This window comes from Pygoscelis adeliae, unplaced genomic scaffold, assembly GCF_000699105.1.
Source record: "Pygoscelis adeliae isolate BGI_AS28 unplaced genomic scaffold, ASM69910v1 Scaffold27, whole genome shotgun sequence".
Taxonomy (NCBI): domain Eukaryota; kingdom Metazoa; phylum Chordata; class Aves; order Sphenisciformes; family Spheniscidae; genus Pygoscelis; species Pygoscelis adeliae.
In genome coordinates, this window is record NW_008825410.1 from 3,440,876 (window position 1) to 3,463,832 (window position 22,957).

A 22,957-nucleotide genomic window follows, 5' to 3' on the forward strand; every position below is an offset into this window, starting at 1 on the left:
AACATTTCTTCCTTCTATCTAGTCTAAATCTACCCCCCTTTAGTTCAAAGCCATTCCCCCTTGTCCTGTCGCAACAGGCCCTGCTAAAAAGTTTGTCCCCATCTTTTTTAGAAGCCCCCTTGAAGTACTGATAGGCTGCAATAAGGTCTCCCCGAAGCCTTCTCTTCTCTAGGCTGAACAACCCCAACTCTCTCAGCCTTTCTTCATAGGGGAGGTGTTCCATCCCCCTGATCATTTTTGTGACCCTCCTTTGGACCCGCTTCAACAGGTCCGTGTCTTTCTTGTGCTGAGGGCTCCAGAGCTGGACACAGTGCTCCAGGTGGGGTCTGTCTCACCAGAGCAGAGTAGAGGGGCAGAATCACCTCCCTCCACCTGCTGGCCACGCTTCTTTTGATGCAGCCCAGGATACGATTGGTCTTCTGGGCTGTGAGCGCACATTGTTGGCTCATAATAGGACACTTGCTTTTCATTAGCATTTTTGTGACGTTTGTAAAATCTCTAGAGAATGAAGTCACATTTTGAATCCTGTGTAAGTAATAAGACATCTTCCCCTCCCTTGAAAAGACCCAGATGCCTTCACTATACTCCAGTTTTTCTTCACTTATTCTCCTTTTTTTGCTCCAGACTATTCTACAATGGATTTGCCAGCAGCTCTAGAGATTAGGTGGACTTCTAAGAGACAACTCATTTCAGCAAAAAGAATTATTTCCTTCTCTTCATTTATGCCAGGCATCTGAATAAAATAAATCATGAACTGCAAAAGATGAACCAATACAAAGCTATGACTACGCCTGGAGTTTTGCCAGCAGAAGTAGTATTGTTTAACAAAATTATCCCTAAGAAACATTACCATGCCATTGCGATTTTTGTGTGTCCCTAGCTCTAAGCAATAAAACGCAACCATAAGAATGCCAATATTGGATGAAACCACTCAGCCTGGTACGCTTTCTCTGACACTCAATAGATAAGCTCTGTGGTTTCTGTTGAGAGAGTGCACATACCCTTCCAGTGAGAGTCACCTCCAGATGTTTTTCATTTGCCCCCTCCCCCAACATCTGCTCTGTTGCCCAGATATGCTTCACTCTCCCAAATCTTGGGAAAAAAATCGCCCCCACCCCAAGTCCTGCAAAGGCTTTTACCTTCAGAACCAGCCCTGGAGCACCTTTACTGCAGGAGGGCAGAGACAGCAACATGAGGCAATGAGATCAATTCAGTCAAGCTCTCCACAGAAAACTTCCCTCTGTCCAATTAATTTTTTTTTTACTCACCCCATCCACATCATTCATAGTTTTGCATATCTGTCATATTCTCCCTTGGTGGTCTTTTCCAGGCTTAAAAATCCTAGGCTATTGGATTTCTCCTTACAACACAGCTGTTCCATATCCCCGTAACTGCTCTACTTGGGTTCTCCAGTTCTAGCAAAGTCTTTCCAAGAGGGACTCCAGAAGGCACCTCGACAGATTACCAGAGAAAGAGAGTGCAAAGAACAAAATGGTGACCCCTTCTGCAAAGGCATGCAAAGGAAGAAACATCCTTGACTCCCTCTGCTGTCACCTCCCCAACCCCTTCAAATCCTCAAGTTAAAATCAGAGAAGGAACAGGGCAGCATGTCTCCTATCTATAAAAGCTGAGAATATGCTAGCAACACAACCGCTAGCTTCCCCTCCCAAATCACTCTGGTTGACATGAGAGAAATAATTTATATCAAGTAAAGATGGTAAAGTTTATATATAATACGTGTAACAGATAAAGACAGGATTAAATGAGCAAGTAAAGACCCAACCTGCCTAACATGGATATCTGTAGTTTGAATATATCATTTTGGAGACAGCAATGAATTTATTCTGTACTTCCATTCATTTTTAGATAAAACTGGTTTGAATAGGCTTAGAACCAATACCAAATTTTTGCTTATATTTGAAAACAGTTTTGTAAGTGTTTCTAACTCATTACCTTTAAAGATTGAAAGTCATGCCAAGAATATTTCTGATGCCCTTAGTTACTTCTTAAACATACACTTACTTAAAACCAGCCATTTTTTTATATTATATATAGTCAAAGACTTGTACAGTCTCAAAAAAAAACTCATTTTCTGAGAAGAAGCCTAAAGAAGAGTTTATCTGTTCATATTAAAGCATAACATAACAGGATTTAGGTGCAGGGAAGGAAAGGGTTGGGGGGAGGTACCTACACATGCGTCAAAGCTTCACTTAAACAGTATAAAAGAAATAGGTATCACGTTAGGCTGAAGCAGCATTACACAGAGACTTCATAAGGAAAACTTAAGTATGGAAGAATTTTAATTTTCTCTCCCAAGTTTTCTGTAACACATTTTTCTTCCAAAAAACTAGAAACCTGAAAGTCTAGTTTATACGCCTGCTGCAGCTGCAAGGGACAAAAATATTTATGACATGATTTGTACATTGTCATGTTAATCACTTCTACATCTCCTGTCAAGCAATCAATCAATGCTGCTAATATTTACCTGAGCAATAACATTGTTTTCAACAAGAAAATTACTAGCTTGTGCCTGTTTTTCTTATTAAGTATCATTTTACAAATCAAGGCTTTGATTCTACAAGTACTCAAATTTTGACATGTTCATGTATTTCCCTGGAAGCCCGCGAGGCACTCTGTGCACAAAGCAGAGTGCATTTCATGCTTTGCAAAAACTTTACTAAGAATTTAGGAGCCAAATACTAAAATCTACTTCAGTTACTTCAGTTACCAATAATATTAATCCAACTGTGGTGACCTGTTTATTAAAAGGTACTTAAAACTGCTGACCCCATTTCAGAACCGTAAGTTTCTGAAATGTATTTTTGTCATCAAATTCAAGAGATCTAGAAGTCTATCTCAAAAGGGAGAAAAATAACAGACACAGCAGAAGATTCAAGAGGGATAACAGAAAATTTAGGCAATAATGAATTTGAGGACTCGAATATTTAGGCTTTGTCTAGATCTTCCGTAAGTAATTAAAAAAAAAGTAATCAATACTGTTTTTCAAATCAATCCAGAGTAAACAATAGGTTTATAGCTCACACTAATTCTAGTGAGAGCTTCATAATATTTTTAGTGGCACAGCACAGAGCTCATTAATTAGAAATGTCAAAATGCACCTCAACACTGGAGTCTTGTTTTGCATTTTATCATTTGTCTCGCTTGTTAACTAGCCATTAAGACCAAAAAAAAAAAAAAAATCTGTTTCAATCACCACAATTCACTAACCCATAGCTGATTTTTCATGATGTGTTTTGGGATTAATTTTTTAGTATTTTACACAGTAATTAGCCAGTTTGGGAGCAAACCCTCTCCAGGGAATCATTAATTAATTACAGGCATGTTGTTTATTAATGCATATTTTTATTTTCCAAAACTGTACAGCGAGAGTGAACATAATTTAGTCCCTTCTCTTAAAAACATAAATTAATAATAATTCTGTTTTACTGCACAATTAATTATAGCCCAGTTTCAAAGCATCCCCAAGTTTGATCATAGCATAATGAGCAAAATCTTTTGAACTCTTCTGTTGAAGAAGTTTGGTGCTCAGGACAGAGCTTGATGAACAAGTTTGCAGGATGCATGCCGTCCTGCTATTACAAAATGGCAGCTACTCCACAGTCAGAGCATGTAAGGGGCAATTCCACACAAATACAAGTTAATATAAGGCAGCTTACCCCTCAAAGTAAAGGGTAAACTTTGTGTAAAAAAAGAGGTAAAATATGTGGTCATGTAAGGGGTAAAATATGTGATCATGTGCCAATCTTAGGCAGAAAACTGAAATAAAGGTATGCCAGACTCAAAAAAAGAGGTCATTCAACTGTGCTTCATTGATGTTGATGGCAGCTTTATGCATAAGCAAAAAAAGTTATAGGTACAACACAGCCTTTCCAAACTAAGAATACAGCCCTATTATCATCATCAACTCACAGACTCTTTCCTAGAAATCAAGGATTAGACCCCAAAGTGTTAAAGCCATAATTACAACCAGGAGTCCTGTTGACAGTCGGTAAGATGAAATGAGTAATTCTGGTTAGACTCTGGTTCCCCAGCTATTTTTTCCACATGCTATTTCTTAATGCTAATGCCAATTCCAGAACTGGAAACATTTCAGGAACAAGCCCATAAGCAGAGCAATTCACTGTAAGAAGCATTTAAAGGCCACACTTTAGATCAAGAACTGAGAGGTTTCAACTTGCCTGGACTCACTCCATACATCTCCACACAATGTGTATTTAAGAAGAGGTTGAAACATATCTAAAGAATAACTACATGAGAAAACCAAGGAAAACAAACACACATAGCGGGTAATAATTGTGACGGGATATTCCCCCTTCCCCTAGGTTTATGGAGGAAGAACCACATGTGAAAATCAGTATCTCCCCTCCCACCCTACTGCCTAAAAATGCTGCCATAATCAAGACACAAAAAAGAATAAAGTTGTTCACTTTTCTCTAATGCTGTCCCTCCCCCAGCTTTACTAGTGTCCTTTAAAAAGGGAAAACTCAAGACATTATGCAGAATTTCCTTCAGTTGACAAAGCTTACTTTTACTCTCATGCTTTTGGCAGCAAGCGTTTCCTCTTTCCGGATAAATCAATCAGGAGCCCCAAAATGTCTGCACAAGTTTGCTACGAAGGAATAATTCCAGAGGAAAGAAGCTTTATTTCTGTTGGAAGCACGTAGTTCTTTTAGAGGTTCATAAATACAGGTTGTTCCCATCTATAGGTTACTCCCTCAGAGCCTCTTGTTTTTGAAACTAACCTAGTTGAAGAGTAGGGAGGGGAGAAGCTTAAATATACATATATTATGCCTATTAATAAAAACAAACAGCACAAGAGTCCCTTTTTTTCAGTCCTCATGGAAACAGGAGATAAGAGGCAAAGTTACAGATTTCTATAAAAGAAAAAATTCAAAAACCAGCAATAAGCTCTGTCTTGCTTGCTCTGGAGTACCAGGTGTTAGGGATTTCGGGAAAGAAAGAAACAGAAGGACTTCTCCAGAGGTGTCTTCAGCAGATGAGCAGCGGGTAGGAATGAGCTTCTAAAGATAAGCTTTTCACGACAAATGTTTGCAGGTAATCTTCACATCTGGATTTCTTCTAAGCTTTTATAAACAAGTGGTTTGAAACAGTACCTCTTACAGCCTTTATAGAACTTGGACCACAATTATTTGCAATGTACTGTATGGAATTACATATGAAGGAACATCACCTCTCCTTACAGAAATACTTAAAATATTATTGGTGTTCATATATCACAAAACTAACAATAAGTCAATTGCTTGTGACAAGTGATGCAAAAAGCTTCAAACGGATTGCATAAAGTTCATGAATCACAGAATGGTGGAGGTTGGAGGATACCTCTGGAGGTCATCTGGTCCAACGCGTCGGCTCAAGCAGGTCCACCTAGAGCTAGTGGCCCAGGATAGGTAGGCTGTCCAGATGGCTTCAGATGTCACCACAGATGGTGACTCCATAACCTTATTGGGCAACTTGTGTCAGTGCTTGGTCATCCTCACAGTAAAAACGTGTTTCCTGATGTTCAGAGGGAACCTCCTGTGTTTCAGCTTGTGCCCACTGCCTCTGGTCCTGTCACTGGGCACCACTGAGAAGAGTCTGGCTCTGTCTTCTGTACATCCTCCCTTCAGGCATTTATAGACATTAATAAGATCCCCCTGAGCCTTCTCTCGTCCAGGCTAAACAGTCCCAGCTCTCTCAGCCTTTCCTCATGGGAGAGATGCTCCCGTCCCTTAATCACTTTAGTGGCTCTTCTCTGGGCTCTCTCCAGTATGTCCATGTGTCTCTTGTACTGGGGAGCCCAGAACTGAGCACAGTACTCCAGGTGTCGCATCACCAGTGCTGAGTGGAGGGGAAGGATCACCTCCCTTGACCTGCTGGCAACGCTCCTCCTAACACAGCCCAGGATACCATTAGCCATCTTTGCAGCAAGGGCACATTGCTGGCTCATGTTCAACCTGGTGTTCACCAGGACCCTCAGGTCCTTTTCTGCAAAGCTGGCCGGCCCTCAGCATAATAAGTTCTAGAAACAGTGTTGCCTGGACTTAGAGACTGAGTTTCCTTTTCTTCCCCTGGCAAAATGTCATCTTGTACCCGGTTAAAGGCTGTGGTGGATGACACAGGATTTATTCTGGATGTGGTTGTCTCTCAGAGTGGCTCATACCATTACTGACAGACCATGAGTGCAAGTTATACAGTCCTGTGTCAGAACAGCGAGGTTGCGACTCAGAAAGTTGAATCTAACTTCTGCCTAATTTGATATCTACATTTGAAATTTTGAAGGCAGCTAAGAAGCAAACTCAGAGTATAATTAATAGATTCCCACTGAATATCTCCAATTCCATCTATGTTCTTTGGCAAAAGAAAAAAGAATTACATTTTCCATTTTTTGCCTTCCTCTCCAAGAGGCCTTCTCTCTACATTTTTCACAAGAGAGAGAAACTGAGCAAGGAAGAGAGCCATGGCATTCTTCCAAACTTTAACAATAAAATAAACCCAATTCACATAGGTTTCCAACATAAGGATCCATTCACGGTAGAACATCTGCTCTAAAGTCTTGCATCACCACTGAATCCCAGCAGCCTCTTGAAATCACCTCTTGGGCTCACCTCCTCATCAGTGAGTATTAAATATACTCATGAGCTCTGCTAGGTCCTATAAGCATAGATTCAGATAGGTGTCCTCTCTGAAGCTTAACTGGTGACACCAAAATGAAACATCACTTCAACTGTAAAAATCTACATCATTTCCATCCCACTTCTGGAAGAATGAAATAATTAGTGCTGGCAATAAACCTACCAGAGCATCTCAATTAGAACTTGGCTGAAATTAATACAGAAGACAGAACTTTCAGAAAAAGAGTCCCAGGTTCCCTGACAGTATTTGTTCAAATATGCTAGAACTTTTTTTCATAACAGTAACTTAAATTTTTTACTTTTGAAATAGCATTTTGTTGAATATCATCACTTTGTAAAGCTCATCGTTTGAACCCATTGTCTTAATGGTCATATAAAATACATGACTAAGCACTCTCTCCACACCACTGAAAAGACCTGCTCTTGAGGTATAAAAAATATATGTACTTAGTCTAACTCATAACTGCTTAGTTAGTACAAACTTACTTTCAAAGATTAAAATGCCACTTTCTTACTGATTTGAACAGAAAAATTCTTGAAGTGCTACAGCATGCCTTTTTGAAGAGCAACCAAATTAGGCATGCCCCTTCATCTTCTCTGAGCTGCTGTCATGATTTGATGATGGCCAGACAGATCACATTTAACTGAGCCATACCACACTAATAACTGACTAACTAAATAGAAAAACTCAAGTATTTCTCCAGATGCTGTCCTCTCGTTTCTGGAATTCTGTGCATCTCCAAGGTCAGCAGGAGATGCCTGTAACAAACATCCTGTTTCTATCTGGTTCCTTTCTGTGCATGAGGAGCCAAGATAAATCATAGCGCCTTTTTTTTTTTGCCCCCCCCCCCTTTTTTTTTTTTAAACAAAAAACTTTCTTTCCCTCCAAACTGAGCAAACCTGCAGTCATGAGAGACTTCCCACATCTAAACAAGCCAAGGCATGGTAAGAATGATAATGAATCTGACAAATGGAACCAGCATGGATAAGCTAAAAAACTAACTTCTGAGCAAGCGCAGATTGCTATTTTAACTGTAAAACTGCATCAGTAATTGGCATCAGCAAAGCAGAGCAGGTTGGAGATAATTTAATAAGTCTGGCTGTTTAGAAGGCCAATAAATAAATGAAAGCCACCAAACCACACTTTCCATCGCTTCTGCCAGTGTCTGACAGCCCCGGCAGCCCCAGCCAGCCCGCAGGTGCTCCCTTCTCTCCCTGCCCACTCCACTCAGGACTTCAGCTCCCACCCCGGCTGTGCTCCCATGCCCCCTGCAGCTGCCTCGACAGCTGGCAAGGACTGCAGTAGCATCCTTGTCACCACGGACAAGGAAACAATACCAGCTTAAGAACAAGACAAACAGCAGATAAATGGCGAATATCGATAATTACACTAAGACTAAGCTATAAACAAAAACAGGCACAAAACAGGAAAAAAAAAAAAGAAATCAAAGAACTAGATGTGTGACTAAGAGTCAACCGACAGCTACTGACATTTGGACTACGATACAGTTTTTGTCACCATATTGGATAAAAGGAAATAACTAAAATGAAACCAGAAACTGTTATAATAAGAGGACAACTAATTCCAAAGGATACAGAAGAGGTTAGACAAACCAGTCCCATGGGGGGACAGGGGGGATATGTGTGTGGCTGGTTTCCAAAACAAAACAAAAAAAGAACAAAAGGACTTCCAAAGAAATAACATGTGAAAATCTTGTTTCTTTATCAGAAAGCAACAATCACTGTATGTTAATAGAGAGATGGAGATAAAAAGATGGGGACACTGATTAAGCTCTATATGAATTTCAATACGTTCTCCTTCTAACTGCTTTCTGTAACTGCCTAACAATACAATGAGGAAAAATGCTTCAGCTGAGAGTATATTAACTTAAGAAAAATATTATGAACCAAAATATGCATCCAAGCCTCTGCACTACTTTTTGCAACATACTTGGGATAACAGGAAGTCTTCCAGATGTCAAAGCTGAAGGGCATATCTGACCTAACTAGTCACAGCAAGTGACCTCAGACAAATTCCTTCAGATTTGAATTTTCAAAATGGGACTCAGAAAACAAGTTCAAGAACAGCATGAAGCCAGCCTCAGGTACAGTTTCAGGCTCACCATGGCCACAACCTGTACCTGAGCCTGAATGTGCAGTTTCAGTGGAAGAAAAGGAAGACAAAGATCCATTAAAGCAAAATAGCGCTGAATGCGATTACGTAGAAATAAGAATCCACTGGTAACAAGAGATTAGTTTTACTCTCACTAAAAGAAACAGGAAAACTCCTCAAACATGTATGTACAGAAGAACATCTTTTTGTATATGTGAGCTATCAGACTAAGAATTTCACATACAAAGAAAAGCTTTGCTGAGCATATGGCAGCAGGAAAAATACTGCAAGCCACCGGTATTCCTGGGCCGGCACAGCAGCAAATAACTTCTACAGCTAGTAGCTTTGCTTTCATTTCTCAACACTGAAAAAGGTGACCACACGGATCCTACAGAGAAACTTAATTCAGATTAAGTAACTACCTTAGGAGAGCCCAAACACAAATAATTCCAGTTGTTACTTGGAATTTGTGATAATGCACTATGTGCTCTCTCAGTGGCCTTGCCACGTAATTTATCATTAAGTTTTCAGCAGCACTCACTCTTATTTTTAGTTATTAAATCACCGTCAATATTTCACATTTAAATAACCTGTAATACTCAAGTTTGAATTTTCAAACTTGATAAGACTTGCTGTACCTGAAAAGAACAGAAGTAGTACTAGCAGGACTATGACTCAACTGGCGTCAAAGTAGAAAGCTTTGCTGGAAGGGAAAAGGGATAAACAAATTCCAGAATATATAGAGAAACAGGTGTAAGGCAATGACAATTTCTTTAGGCCTTAATATCATCCAAATGACATTGTTTTCTGCATATAAAATCCATCTTGCTTAAATAAACTAGTCATAGCCTGCAATCTCCTTTTCTTATCCCTTCCAAATAAATAGCAAGAGATGTCAACTGACTCAGAACCTTGATTACTGTGGATGGGATCTGGCAAATATATGGTTGTCAGTGATATTGTGACACACAGCAGACGAGGCATCATACATGCAGAATTTCTCAGGAAAGCTAAAAAGTAGACAGAAATCATTTTCATTTAGATCCTTTCATGAGAAGAAGATTTAAATATAGTCATATATCTGTTAGTAGTGTGGCTTGGAAGAAAGAAAAAAAAAACCAATAAGGTCTAAGTACAAAGAAGATAGAAGAGACAGACCCATGAAGGAAGTCACAGGATTATTTCTTGCCTTGCAACCGGGAGATTGCCCAGCAAGGCCAAGAACAAGAAGCTACTTATCCCATATGTAACATACTCTGTTTTGTTACTCTATTTAATCTACCAGTAAATTACTATATCCCTATATCCCACGAAAATAAACAGCAGGATTTACATGTAAGCATACTTTGTGGAAATAACAATAGCTTGCATTCAGACTCCACATCTCTGGAATGCATATATCCTCTCATCTGATCAACAGAAACATCCGACACAAAAATACACATGCACAAGTGAGAGAAGTAGGCCTGGAAATTCATTTTCAGTTTGCAATGCTTCTCTGATAGCTAAAACATTTGCCTGCAGACCAGAACTGAGGTTGAAGCTTTTAACATATACGTCAGTGTTTTGGCCAGACCCTCACAAGTCACTGCTGTGGACATGGATTCAGACCAAGTTCTGCTCCTTTGCTCCACCCATTTTAAAAAAAAAAATTAAGCAAAGGACACATACATATTAACTAGTAATATGAACCCTTCTTCCATCCAGTGTCCATAGGAGAAGGGAAGGCAGAGAAGGGGAGTAAGCAGTTTCACAGTTGACTTAACCATTTTTCTTGCCCCGTGAAAATAATATACACTTTCTGAATGGTAACTGGATGCACTGTCAACAAACGTGCCAGGCAGAATATTACACAACTGAATGTATCGATGGCTGGGACAAAAAGTCAAACCACTGCCACTCAACAGATTTAACAGATTCTAAGATGAAAACTCTTCCCTGAGCACAACAGAAAGGTTCTCAAATTTTGGTCTCCTAGCCCAGATTTATCCCCTAATATTAAGAACAATTCCTGTTCTGAATGGGCGAAAAATCATTGCCGAGTAAATCTCAAAACCTTCCACATGGTCTCCAATTTTGCTTCAAAGCCTTGAAACCAGACACAACACAGTAGCCATTCCGCAGTCAGTTTTTCTTGGTGGCTTTCTTGCCACCTCTCAACTACTTACTAGTTTGCATTGTGGTCACCTAGACCTGGTTCTGAAGTGTCTCACATCTTCCAGAACCCAACTTTCCTCCACGTGCAACACAGCACAGGGAAGTGACAGGAATCCCTAGTCACCATATCAATACTGGTAATTCTCTGAGAAATTAAGTGAGGCTGTCCAAGGGTTGTTTTGGTTTCTTTTTAAGCCACCTGAAGTTTCATAAACCAGCATTTTTACAGACCTATGAAAGGCACATCTGTCCCACAACTGATCCAATAAGAAGCTGCCACTCTCCAGCAGAATGGCAATATTTGCTCTCTTCCATCCATGCTCTTCATTCTCACACTCACCTGAAGCACATTTGCTAATAATATTATCAGTCCTCATCTAGAGGAAACAATTATTCCCTTTAAGGAGCTGAGAATGGCTCTGTAAGAGCTGAAGTGCTGGCACTATTCTGCTACAAACGCACACAGACTCACATCACACACCAGTCCTAAGAACTAGTGACACAATTCAGATTCATAGTTTGTTGGAATGGCCTCAAAGACACGGCATATGGCAGCAGAGACCAGTACATCTGCAGGGCAAGCTGGTGTCTAAGCCATCTGCTGCTAGGGAACCACTGGACCGACACCAGATCCTCAGTAGTGTAAGTGGACAGTACTGGGGGGAGGAAGAAGTGGTGTTAGGAGTGGTAGGAACACAAACCCACCAAACCATCTGCCAGGAAATCTCCTCTGTCATGGAAAGGCTCATGAGACAACATCATCACCACCCATCCTCCCTCCCAAAGGTGGCAGACTGGAAAAATCTCTATATCTGACACACAAAGACCTTGTGAATCCGACAATTACGTAAATGAAGATGGGCCTCCTGCAGGAGGCATCAGATTACATTATTGAGCTTTTACCTCCCTCTTTCCCCCCCAAAAAAATTGCCTGTGCCATGCCTCAAGTAACACTTCACAAGCAGCAACTTCCAATACTGAGTTATCTTCTGCCTGGAATTATGTTTCCTCTCACTTGCTTTGTGACATACATCTGAACGGACCCATTTCTCAAGACACTTCAACCACCTTTGCACACATTTGGCAAAGTAACTTAAACCACCAGATGAAGATTTTCTGACCCAGTTCCCTGGTATTATTTAGAAACTGCTTTGACACCTATACTTCTATGTTTTCCAAATTCAGTTTTAGTTTTTTTTTTATTTTTCTAACATTACTTCCTACATCTCTTTCCCATCAGCCTTCCGTCACATGTCACAACTGATAACCACACACTACCTGCTTGTCCCAGCATTAAGCAGATGAGAACTGCATCAAAGTCATCATACGCCCTAAGTCAAACCCAAGTTCTCAGCACTGGTAACACCCCCACCCCGAAGGTATTCCGGCCATTTATAAACATTACCCATACAACACTTATTCTAATCACTTCTCTGGAAATTCTCCATCACAACATACCACACATCACAACATAAAGCAGTTCAGTAGTCACCAGTCTCCTGCTTCCTAAATATAAACAGTCGTCAAGAAGCAGACAGCTCAGCCAAGGCTTGTAACGATTTTACTGTATCTAGATCAATAAAGAATTACCACACCCAAGGAGGACAGACAACAAGCAGGCTTCCAAAATCCTTTGTATCACAGCCTCTTCCCTAAGTCTGTCACACACAACCCCACCCTTTTAAGTTTCCCAGGAGTGAAATAATCAACGTTTATTCCAAGATCCTACAAAAAACTAACGTTCAGTCACAAGAGGGCTAGATTTCTCTCTCCTCCATCTTCCATAATCCAGACCCTCTCCTGCAGGAGGAGAAGGTGAAGATATAGTTCCATATCTATACTTCCTACATGCCCTTCTCTCTCAAGCTACTCACTATAAATAAAACTTCAAAAAAAATGCACAAATGTTATTTAGTATATTATGTGCCACCTGCATTATGGCTTTCAAATTCCTCTTGTTCATTCTTTATAGACCTCTACTTTTTTCAAACTACACCCTTCCCTTTAACTTTTCAAATTCAAAATATTCTCTACACAAGAGTTCTGGTTCAGAGACGGGTGTCCTTTAAACCAAGACATTTTTCATGGCAACATCCCACAGAGGACGTAGCCTTTTTTTTGGGGGTGGTTTTTTTTAGAGAGAGAGAGACAGAGAGCAAGCACATTACAGAATCAAGCAGTAACTTGGCAAAACTCCTTCCCCTTTCACACACTTCCACTTCAAACACACAGTTGTTCCATGAGTGAAATAAATGAAATATTGCATCCTCAGAGTTGGAGACTCTAAATGTAGTAAGGAGTACATGAGCATGAAAGATTTTGCTGAGGTCAGAGTATTCATAACATCTCCAACCAGATTCTCCTATATTCACAAGAACTTGCATTCCAGCTTTTCCATCAGGGGATATATATATCCCTCAGCCAGTTCACATGCTTTTTCACCAAGCATCTAGGCGTCTAGTGTCAGCCAGCTTCAAAGTTACTGGGTGGAGTCAGAAAGTATTACATATGCAGCAGGGACAATCACAATATCCTAATTTCCTAAGGAAGGTGGCCTTTAAAAAAAAAAAAAAAAAAAAAAAAGAGGTCCTCTTGATATTGGGCAAAATTAACATTAAAATATAGCTAAACAACAGCAATACAACTCACCACATAAGAAGCAGTAATCACAGCAATTGATGTTGATTTTGAGTCTTAAGATCATTTTGGTTTGATTTCATTATGACATTGATATTAATTCATCTAGGGTGCATACATATGACTGAAGGTCTTAAACCATGATTTAAGTGCTTAGAGAAACCACTAAAAACAGAAGGACAAGAACCAACAGCTCGAGACTGACTGACAATAATCTAAAAATAAATCGTAACAGCAAGCAGCTAACCAAAGGAACAGGTTGCCAGCCTTGCAATGAGGTTAGTCACAACATCACACTGGTGGTCATTCCAACAAATATGCTGCAATTCAGCCACGTTATTGGCCTCGATCACATTCATTTGAGTGAAAGAGAAAATAGTTCCACCGTTATAACACAGAGTGGACAAATTCTATAGTTCTTGTTACACTAACGGTCCAAAGACATCAAAGCAATCCTGCACAGTTGGAAGTAACTAAAAGTATTTTCTGACATGCAACTTACTCACAGGCTTTGCTGTTCATGATTCTTTTGGTCCTAATTTACTAGAGGAATTAATTTCATAACCCACAGAAAGCAATTATGTGATACACTTGCCTGTCACATTTGATATCTTAATTTTCAGTCATTTCTCTTCAAAAGAAAGATGACTTCCTGCAGTGCTGTACATTTATAAGCTACTGCGTGCAAGTGTAAAGTAGGTGGAGTAACATCCCTGAACAGCTCAATTTTTGCCCCTCAATTCCTGAAGGACAACCAAGTAAGCTCCTGATGTAGCACCTACAATGTGCAGAATAACCTGACAACTGACTGCGCTGCAAACCCAAACCTTGTGGCTTTAGAAAGGTCATCTTCCTCTTCATCCCACGTTCCCTCCCCCCCTCAGTGATTTCAGGTTCCTGCTGGCCAGCTTCTGTTACTGGTGTCCCGGTCACAACTTCACAGGCCAAAAAAGGTCAGTCCTTCTCTATCGACATGTCAGGAGCGCAGTCCTTCCCTGCAAGTTCATTGCTACTTCTTCAATCCCCACTTCACAGGCCAACCTCCCTCCAGGAAAGGGGAGACACAGTATCTTTCAGCACCATGAAAGGCGAAAGAGGATCTCTTCACTAACTGTACAGGGAGAACATGCTGCTTGTTGAATGCAATTTATGTTTCAATATTTGACTATATCATTTTTCGTAGCAGGAGACCTACAAAGTTGAAGTAAAACAGTGCTTGGACAACTACCTCCTCTCTCTCCTTCTCATCCGATATTCCCACTTATTGTCATCATAACTCTCTTCATAACTGCATCCCTGGTGTAGCAATACTACGTATACTAGCCAGAAGACTAGATTGCCTTCCTTTTATAACATGGTATGGTCTTAGTAGTGTTTTTCAGCATAGTCTTCTGAGACCAACAAATGTGCCCACTCCTCTGCTCACAGATATTCTCTCCCTTAGAAGTATGTGTCATTACAATCAGGTACACTATTGTTACTAAAGACTGTTTTATCTTCCGATTTGAAGGATGTTTGAAAAGAAAGGAATAAAGTGATATGCGGTACAGCCCATTCTCTGATTCACACTTTAGGCTAGATAATTGCCAAGAACCGATGTGTTGAGTTTGAAGAGATAACAAGGACAACATAAAATCTTAGCACACTTTTCTTTCTTCTAAGAAGCGTCACCTAAAACTATGGAACCAATTGATGCTAATGTCACATCAAGCTCTTCCCTATTTACAGGAGATGGAAGAAAATTCTTTTGTGTACCCTTCCCACTAGCTTTCTCTTGCTACCTCTGCAGTAACTCACAACAACAATCTGTCAGATTCCATTAAAAACATATTTGAAAAATTATTTTTTCCCCAAACCCCCTGAATTGAAATAAAAATTTGCTCAAGTTGTCTCCTGTTCAAACAGAAAGTCAGGTTTAAAGAAAATACATACAACCTTTAGATAAACAATCCTGGGGATGGGGAGGGCACAGAAAAAATGCCATCTTCATAAGAGCTTTTTTTTATAGATCCTTTCAAATTCTGCATCAAATTTAATACCAGGTATTTACTCGGTAGGTTACAGAACAGATATACCACTGCAGCCTTCAGAAGAAAGTACTGGACAAAAACAGACGAGATTTGTAAAACAAGGATTCAGAGTCTACCAACCACATATCCACATGGGTGTAGCTTTTAGGGAGGAATCAAGTTCTACCAGAGTTATAAGAGAAATACAATAGTCGGGACCACCGCGTGATCCAACAACAGTTCCTGAAAGCAGAGTCCAACCCCAGGACCTTCACTCCAGACCCAAGAGGGGTCGAGCTGAGTTACAGGTCTCTGCAACACATGTCAGAAAAGCGCAAAACATTTATATCACTGTTACTGAATTTGAGCAGAGGGGTGTAAAATTCAGTGCGATCTGTTTAGAAAGAGATTAAGTCTGATTTGATCCAGTATCAAGGACATTACATCATCATTTATTTATTCTAAAATCTGGCATTACACAGCAGCTATCTCACTGTAATCAGCCAAGAATTTAAGCTTACAGCATGCAATGAAGAAGAAAACACAGAAATGCCAGAAGCGTAACATCAACACATGAAAATATTACCATTTGCTTCCAGCTATGGTGGCAGAGGGAAGTACAAGGCAAGCATTGACTACAACGAGACAACTCATCGCACCAAGACCTACGCCTCTTCCTGGGTAAACGTGCGCTGCAGGACAACTCGTACTGACCTGAACCTCTCAAAGCCTATCATAAGTAAAAGCAAGCACAAATCATGAGCAGCATATTTTACAAATTAACACACATATCATATTTCAGATAGGTCAGCACCACAAACTGATTACACCAAATAACCAAGGGTCAGTTTTACCAATACAGCTACCTGCTGGTTTGGGGGGGGGGGGCAGCGTATTTCATAAGAAGCATCTATCTCAGTTGACATATTCAGCAAGAAGCCAATGCAGCAGCACTTTACATAAGGTGTTCTCTCAAGAGTGATGTTTTTTCACTGGCTGTTACAGTACAGGCCTACAATTATGAGAATTACTGTGGGTAAAGTTCTATAAAGTATTTTCTCCGCATGCAACATTTCTCTGCATGGAACGTTTTGAAATGACCACTTTTCATACAACATTCAGTTTCATTATATTCCAAAAAAACCCCAAGCATTCCATTCAGAGCCTTCGATCAACTAATTCATCTGGTAGTTATTTGGAAAATGAAAATATGTTCGAGCAATATGCATGTGTTAACACATACGCGTGTCGTAACACTACCATCTTTTCTTTTAGCACTAGTGAGAAATACTAAGGCATACCTGGACTACATAAGGTACAAAGATATTTAACCTACCTCATCAAAGCTGCTATCTTCTTTCTTCAAGGCTTTAAAATAAAAGGAAAAAAGAAATAGTTATCTGTACTGCATTTCAATGAGCACAAAGTAACTAACACCAGAAAAGAGAAAAACAGAGCAGCATTTTCCTGTTATAATAGGAAAGAACAGGCTGGCATGAATAATAATTTTATACTCAAAATCTGAATCTGTAAATGGAATGTAGGACTGCACAGCGTGTTTCCAAGAAAGTAAATTTACATATTTATGAAAAATATTATCCTCTCAGGTTAAAGAAAACACGAGTTCGCAAGGTTTTTTTTATTTTAATTCCTAGTGAGCCTGAAAACACTTTATGGAGAGCCTGACTGAACTTCAAAAAGGAAAAGTATAATAAACACCTAACCATGTATTCAGTTTGTCAAGTACTAAACCTTTATGAAATAGTATGCATTGTAGCATGCTTTTTTCCTTTTTTTTCTTTTTTCTTTTTTTTCACAATATGACTTACACTAAAGCAGAAGAGATTTCTGTCTGTCTTACACTGTTAACTAGCAATTAATGAACAAACAAGAAAGAGGAAAACAGTGCAGAAATCATGTGAACTGGTAAAGCAAGAAAATAAAGACATTAATAGTTCTGAAGTTGTAGCAAAGATTAAGCTGATGAAAATTTTTCCTTTAGCATACCGGATATCTTTATCAAAATGTAAAGAAAATTAATTTCTCCTAATCTCCATTGAACTGTGTCAGTCTGAAGGTACGAGACTGGTTCTTTTTCTCTGTACACCACAACCAGACCAACAAGGGACTGTGTACTGCACGCCGTGACCTGAAAGTGCTCTTCATTTACTTCTCTTGAAGAGTTAAAATAAGACAAACCATTGCATTGACGATTGCACTATTTCTTTTCAGTTTAAACCATGAAGGTTTGCAATTTGAGGGAGGTCACCGGAATGACCATCCAGTTCGTGCAGTGCTGCCCCAGAAGGCTCCCTCTTCATCACTTAAGCAGCACTGTGTGCTGCAAGTGTTTCTTGCACTTAAAACACATTTATTTCTGCAGGAGATAAATACTAAAGCACCTAGCACTGTTGAGGATCTAGACTCCAGTAGTTTCTTTGCTCTTTTAGATGCTGCTCCTGCCTTCAAATCACTAGTAGTTTCTAAAGCACTACCTCTTCCAAACGCTCTCTTCAGAAGCAACAGCGTTATTAGCTTCAAAAAAAAAAACCCCCAAAACTGTAGAAGCTGTATCACAGGCATAACAGAGGCAGGACACCTCTGCAAAAAGTGCTGCAGCTCCACAACCTCTGCCGTGGGCAGCAAGGCACAAATCCCAGTTCTCCTTTTACAGAAAAGCAGGGATCGTCCAGCCCTCCTTTGCTTTCAAATTCCCATTTCTTTCAGACAGGAAATATGTCTTTCCTCAAATCTTTGAAGATTACTGTTTTACAATTACTTATCTAGATTTCATGCTCAGTAACAAAAAAAAAACCCCAAAACAACAAACTGGGATTTTGCTGTGGAGATCTGAGGCACACGTCGTACATTTTTATCATGAAATGCATTTGAATGGTTTTGAAGACCGGACAAAACATTTTCAGACTGCCAATCCCAAGTACCCAGAACTATGAGTCAGGACATTAAAAAAAAAAAAAGAAAAAAAAAGAAAGAAAGAAAAAAACCCAATGTGTGGAACACTTTTCAAGAAGACACTTCTAATCTTTTCATTTACCTTTCAGGTCACAATGACATACAAGCTATAAATTAGTATATGACACACCTAGGTCACGTTGACAAGCTTTTCTCCCTTACAAAAACACAAGATTTTCACATGACCAAAACATTCCAGGAATAGCCAAACAACAGATAACCAAACAAAATTCACAATGTAACAGAACAACAAGAAATGGGAATCTGTGATCCACTGTGTATTTTTGGCTTGTCTTTACTTTAACTTCTACATTTGACTAAAAGAGGGTTTTTAAGAATCTCCAAAAATAAGAATATGAGAGTTCTGGCCACTGATTTAATCAGATTCTGTTTAATAATAAGTTCACTCTCAACCAATTCACTACATAGCCTCTTCAAAAGAAATCATCAAACCAGCATATTTTATACAACAAATTATAGTAGAAATGTTTTTTTTTCTCATCAATGCAATCCTTTTCTTTTTTTAAAAAAATAAACTGTTTACAAATGAACTTCTCATTATCTCAGGTATGTGAGCTATGTGAGTGTACATTAAAGGAGATTAGTGGAGATAACCTCTGTATTAGTGAGGAGCTAGTAACAAAGCCCAGGGATGCTGAGAAGGGCCACAGACTGCTTTCAGTGCACTGTGAGCAATCTCAGCAATGTTTTCTCTTTCTTTCTTCCTTCCTTTCTTTCTACCCTGGTGTTAGTTTTTGACTAAAGAGATTGCATAAGAAAACAGAAGTTAAATGGCGTGAGCTGAAGAGATCTCAAATATGATTTTGGTACTATATGAACTTCAACAAATGCATAGCCAAGAACTCTTTACACAGCTAAAAGATGATGATAATATTATAAAATTACTCATTATTAATTTTAATTACATCACTATCAAAGCGTAAAACTAAGAACCAAACCTAATAAAGGTTTAAATGCTAAAATAAACAGTGAATCAACTGAATCTCAAACAGTTGGTTAAGATACAGCATGATGTGTTCATTTATATGGACAACACAGTATGTAAGGAAGGAAATCAGAATTTTTGAACTAATTTGGATGTTTGTATAAAAATGGATAGGCTGCCAGGAACCTATCAATAAAAAGAATTCTGTAAATTTTTCAGATTCTTAGTAATGTAAGTTCTTTATGACGAGCTAAGTTTTAAGAGGGACACTCCTTGAAACACCAAAAAACTTCTGCCAGGAGAAAGGGTGCCTTAGCTGCAAAGATCGTTTATTTTTCTAGAACTGTGAGCACGTAATTTCTGCAGTAAAAAGCCATCCTGCCTATTTTAAACTAGAATAGCTTCAGTTTGGCACCATAGACCGTATGCATTTCTTTCAACACTTCATGGTGCCATGGTGTCCTTTACCAGGTTTGCACATAGCACAAAGCGAATGCTCAGGATGAAGGCTAGAGATGGACAATTCCACACACCACGTTTTTTAGCTCAGCAAAACAAACCTTCTCAGTACTAGGTACTCTAACAGTTATGGGATGGATCAAAATTTTGCAGGATGAGTATGTATAATACAGCCAGATCTTCACCACCCTCTGCCAGTCTCTGGCTGTAGTGGCTGGAAAGCATCAGTTCACAGTTAAGAAGATGGGCCAAGTCTACTTGAGGCTACCGTTGGTACCAAATAATGGCCCTTTGCTGTGCCCCGGGGATAACTAAGCTGGTTTTAAGACCACCTCCTCTTTTATCTAAAGATGATGGGGAAATAGCTTCAAACATTACTTAACATACCATGGCACACCATAAAAAAAAAAAAAAAGACCTTATAAAGTCATTGCTGAGACGCCTCTCAAATAGATAGGATTACTTTGTGGGGAGAAGTTGGTCTTGAACATAGTTTACTGAGTATTAACCTGCAAGCCCTAGCAAAAAAAAAAAATACAAACCACTGCCAATGACAATTAGGATATATTTCCATCACTTTTATCCAACAGGCTAATATAAACTTTGGTATCAAAATGAAGGGGTCTTGTACTATTGGAAGAATTGTATTTGGCAGCTGGGATACCGCCAACACAGGGGGGAGGCCTAGCAGTGCCTTACCATTCCAAGAATGGCCATCAGGTGTTCCCTACTGCAGCGTGTGAAAGTTTGACTCGCTAATTATTTGACTCAAACACCATGTTACTCTTGTATCATTTATATGGTTATGCTCATGATGCTACACTGTGTCCTTAAACCCATGAAATCACATAAATTGCAGCAGAACGGGGAGAGCTAAAAGATCATCATAGTTATTGATAATAAATCACAACTGAACAGATGACTGACAAAATTCCAGATTAGATACATATTAAATTAGTAATTTGCTAATCTCACCAAGGAACCAGCTCTTCCAAAAAGAGCTGTAAAACCAGAATGACAAATACCCAGAAAGACTTTTTCTAATGAGGTTTTTGTTTTCTCTCCTTCATTGCAATATAAGAGTTAAGTACAGCATGTGTTTTAACTGAGGATTTCCTGGTATGCCAGTTAAGAGTTTTTTAAACATAGGTTTGCTTTGCTTGGGCTTATCTGTGGCTCTGGATATCAGGGAGTGGACTATGTTCAGACCTCATACTGATAAATTAGAAGGTTTTTTGCTCAAAGTGCAGTTACCAGAATGATGGTCAAAATAGTCGAGCATCTGAAGATTGAACAGTCTTGCTGGTAGCAGCTGAGTTTTAATCACAAAACAAACCAACCAACCAGGCACCGGACCACACTCCTACACTGCTGCGCACACGCACAAAGAACTGGAGGAGCTGGAAGGCGTTAACAATCCATGCACCTAAAATCAGGCCAAAGCTCCCAGGGAAACTAAAAGGTTGTTTAATTTGTGAAAAATGACAAAAAGAGATGATCATCCAACAGAGCCAACTAAAACATGCAGAAGTTACCAGCCAGAGGGCCCTTGCTCCCTAAAAGGCATTAACAGGATTGTCACTGTTACAACAAAGCAGCACCTTCATTCAAAATATTTTCTTTGTTAATGACTTCCACTATTAGTGAAACCTTCCCACAGTTCTGTTTAAGTGTCTCTCTGTGTATATATACACACACACAGACACGTGACAGGCCAAACACCTGACCACTTTTTTTTTTCTAATGAGAAAAAGTTAAATGCATTTTATAAGTTTGAGACTGATGATAGGTGAAAGCTATTTTCATATTGGGACAGAGAGATTTATAACCATGACTTGACATTCGCTTCACAATTGAAACTTGGCACTTACCCTTGAAACTCTCTGGTTTACAAATATGAATGAGCTTTTCTCAGTCTTTTTCATCTTGTACTAGGACAATGAAAGATACCTGATTTCAAATGTTACCCTACACTTACAGTTTGCAGTCCTTAAAAGCTAAAGGTAATGCATCGAATGCATACACAACACATGAAAAATTTTAACGCCCACATACTTTAGTGCAACTCCTTGGTAGGGCTATGGAGGGAGAACCAAATGCCACAGCTCACGGCTGCAGAGCAGGCACTGCACATCCTCTCACTGGGACAAAGCAGCTCTTAAAGTTGACCCACGCCTGCCAGCCAGACCGACTGTAAGGAAAAATGTCCCAGTGGGACAACCGATGGGTGAGGGCTGTGGAAGGGCCCTTACAGAATGTCTGCAAGGACAGGGGCTGCTGCGTCCGCTCGCCTATCCCAGCTGCTGCCCAGCCTTCCGGCACTACCTCCAGCTGCTCTGCCCAGCCAGCCCGGGGATAACTCACACCTCCTCCAAGGTACCTTCTCTCTCTGCTCAGCTGTGTGTTGATGCTGTCAGTGGGACTTACTGCTTTAAACAGTGAATTAAGCAACACAGTATGCCAAAGACCAAGAGAAACACCATTCTGAGCAGACCAGAACTCTTCGGCATTGTTCTCGGTAACAAATTCAACTGCAAAATAAGCTGGTGTCAGAGCCAAACACGGTGTGGTGATACCGGTAGATAACACACTCGGCAGCAGCGTTCAGATAACGCTACCTCAGGACGCTTTATGCCAGCGAAAGAACAACAAGACTTCGCAGCAGATGACAGACAGGGTTCTTTTGTCTGCCCTCCTAAATCACTGGGCCGCCGTTATCTGCTTCAGCATCTCATGCCTCAACTTAAAACAACGTGCAGCCCGAACAAAAAATAAATTACCAGACCTGCAACAAAACGAAAATAACCATTCGCTTTTTGCCAAGGTTTCTCTTTGGCAATGGAGGCACGCTAGGCAACTCTCATTTATAGTTTGTTTTTTCTAGCCTATTTTGGGCTAACTCCATTACAGACCCATGCAGCACTGCCTGGGCAGCACACGCACTGCCGGGAAAGAGCTGTTATTTGCCCGAGCTTTCTTCCCAAGAAACGTTTTTCGGGGACGGCGTCGG

At 39.8% G+C, this 22,957-nt stretch overlaps 1 protein-coding gene across 1 annotated transcript in view; it reads right to left on the bottom strand.

The window, feature by feature from the left end:
• CDK14 (cyclin-dependent kinase 14) overlaps positions 1–16,922 on the bottom strand; it is a 321,566-nt gene extending 304,644 nt beyond the window's left edge. Inside the window, exon 1 of the mRNA XM_009330527.1 lies at positions 16,906–16,922. The gene's annotated coding sequence lies outside the window, so the exon portion shown is untranslated. The remainder of the gene's footprint in view (positions 1–16,905) is intronic.
• Between the last annotated feature and the right edge of the window lie 6,035 nt (positions 16,923–22,957).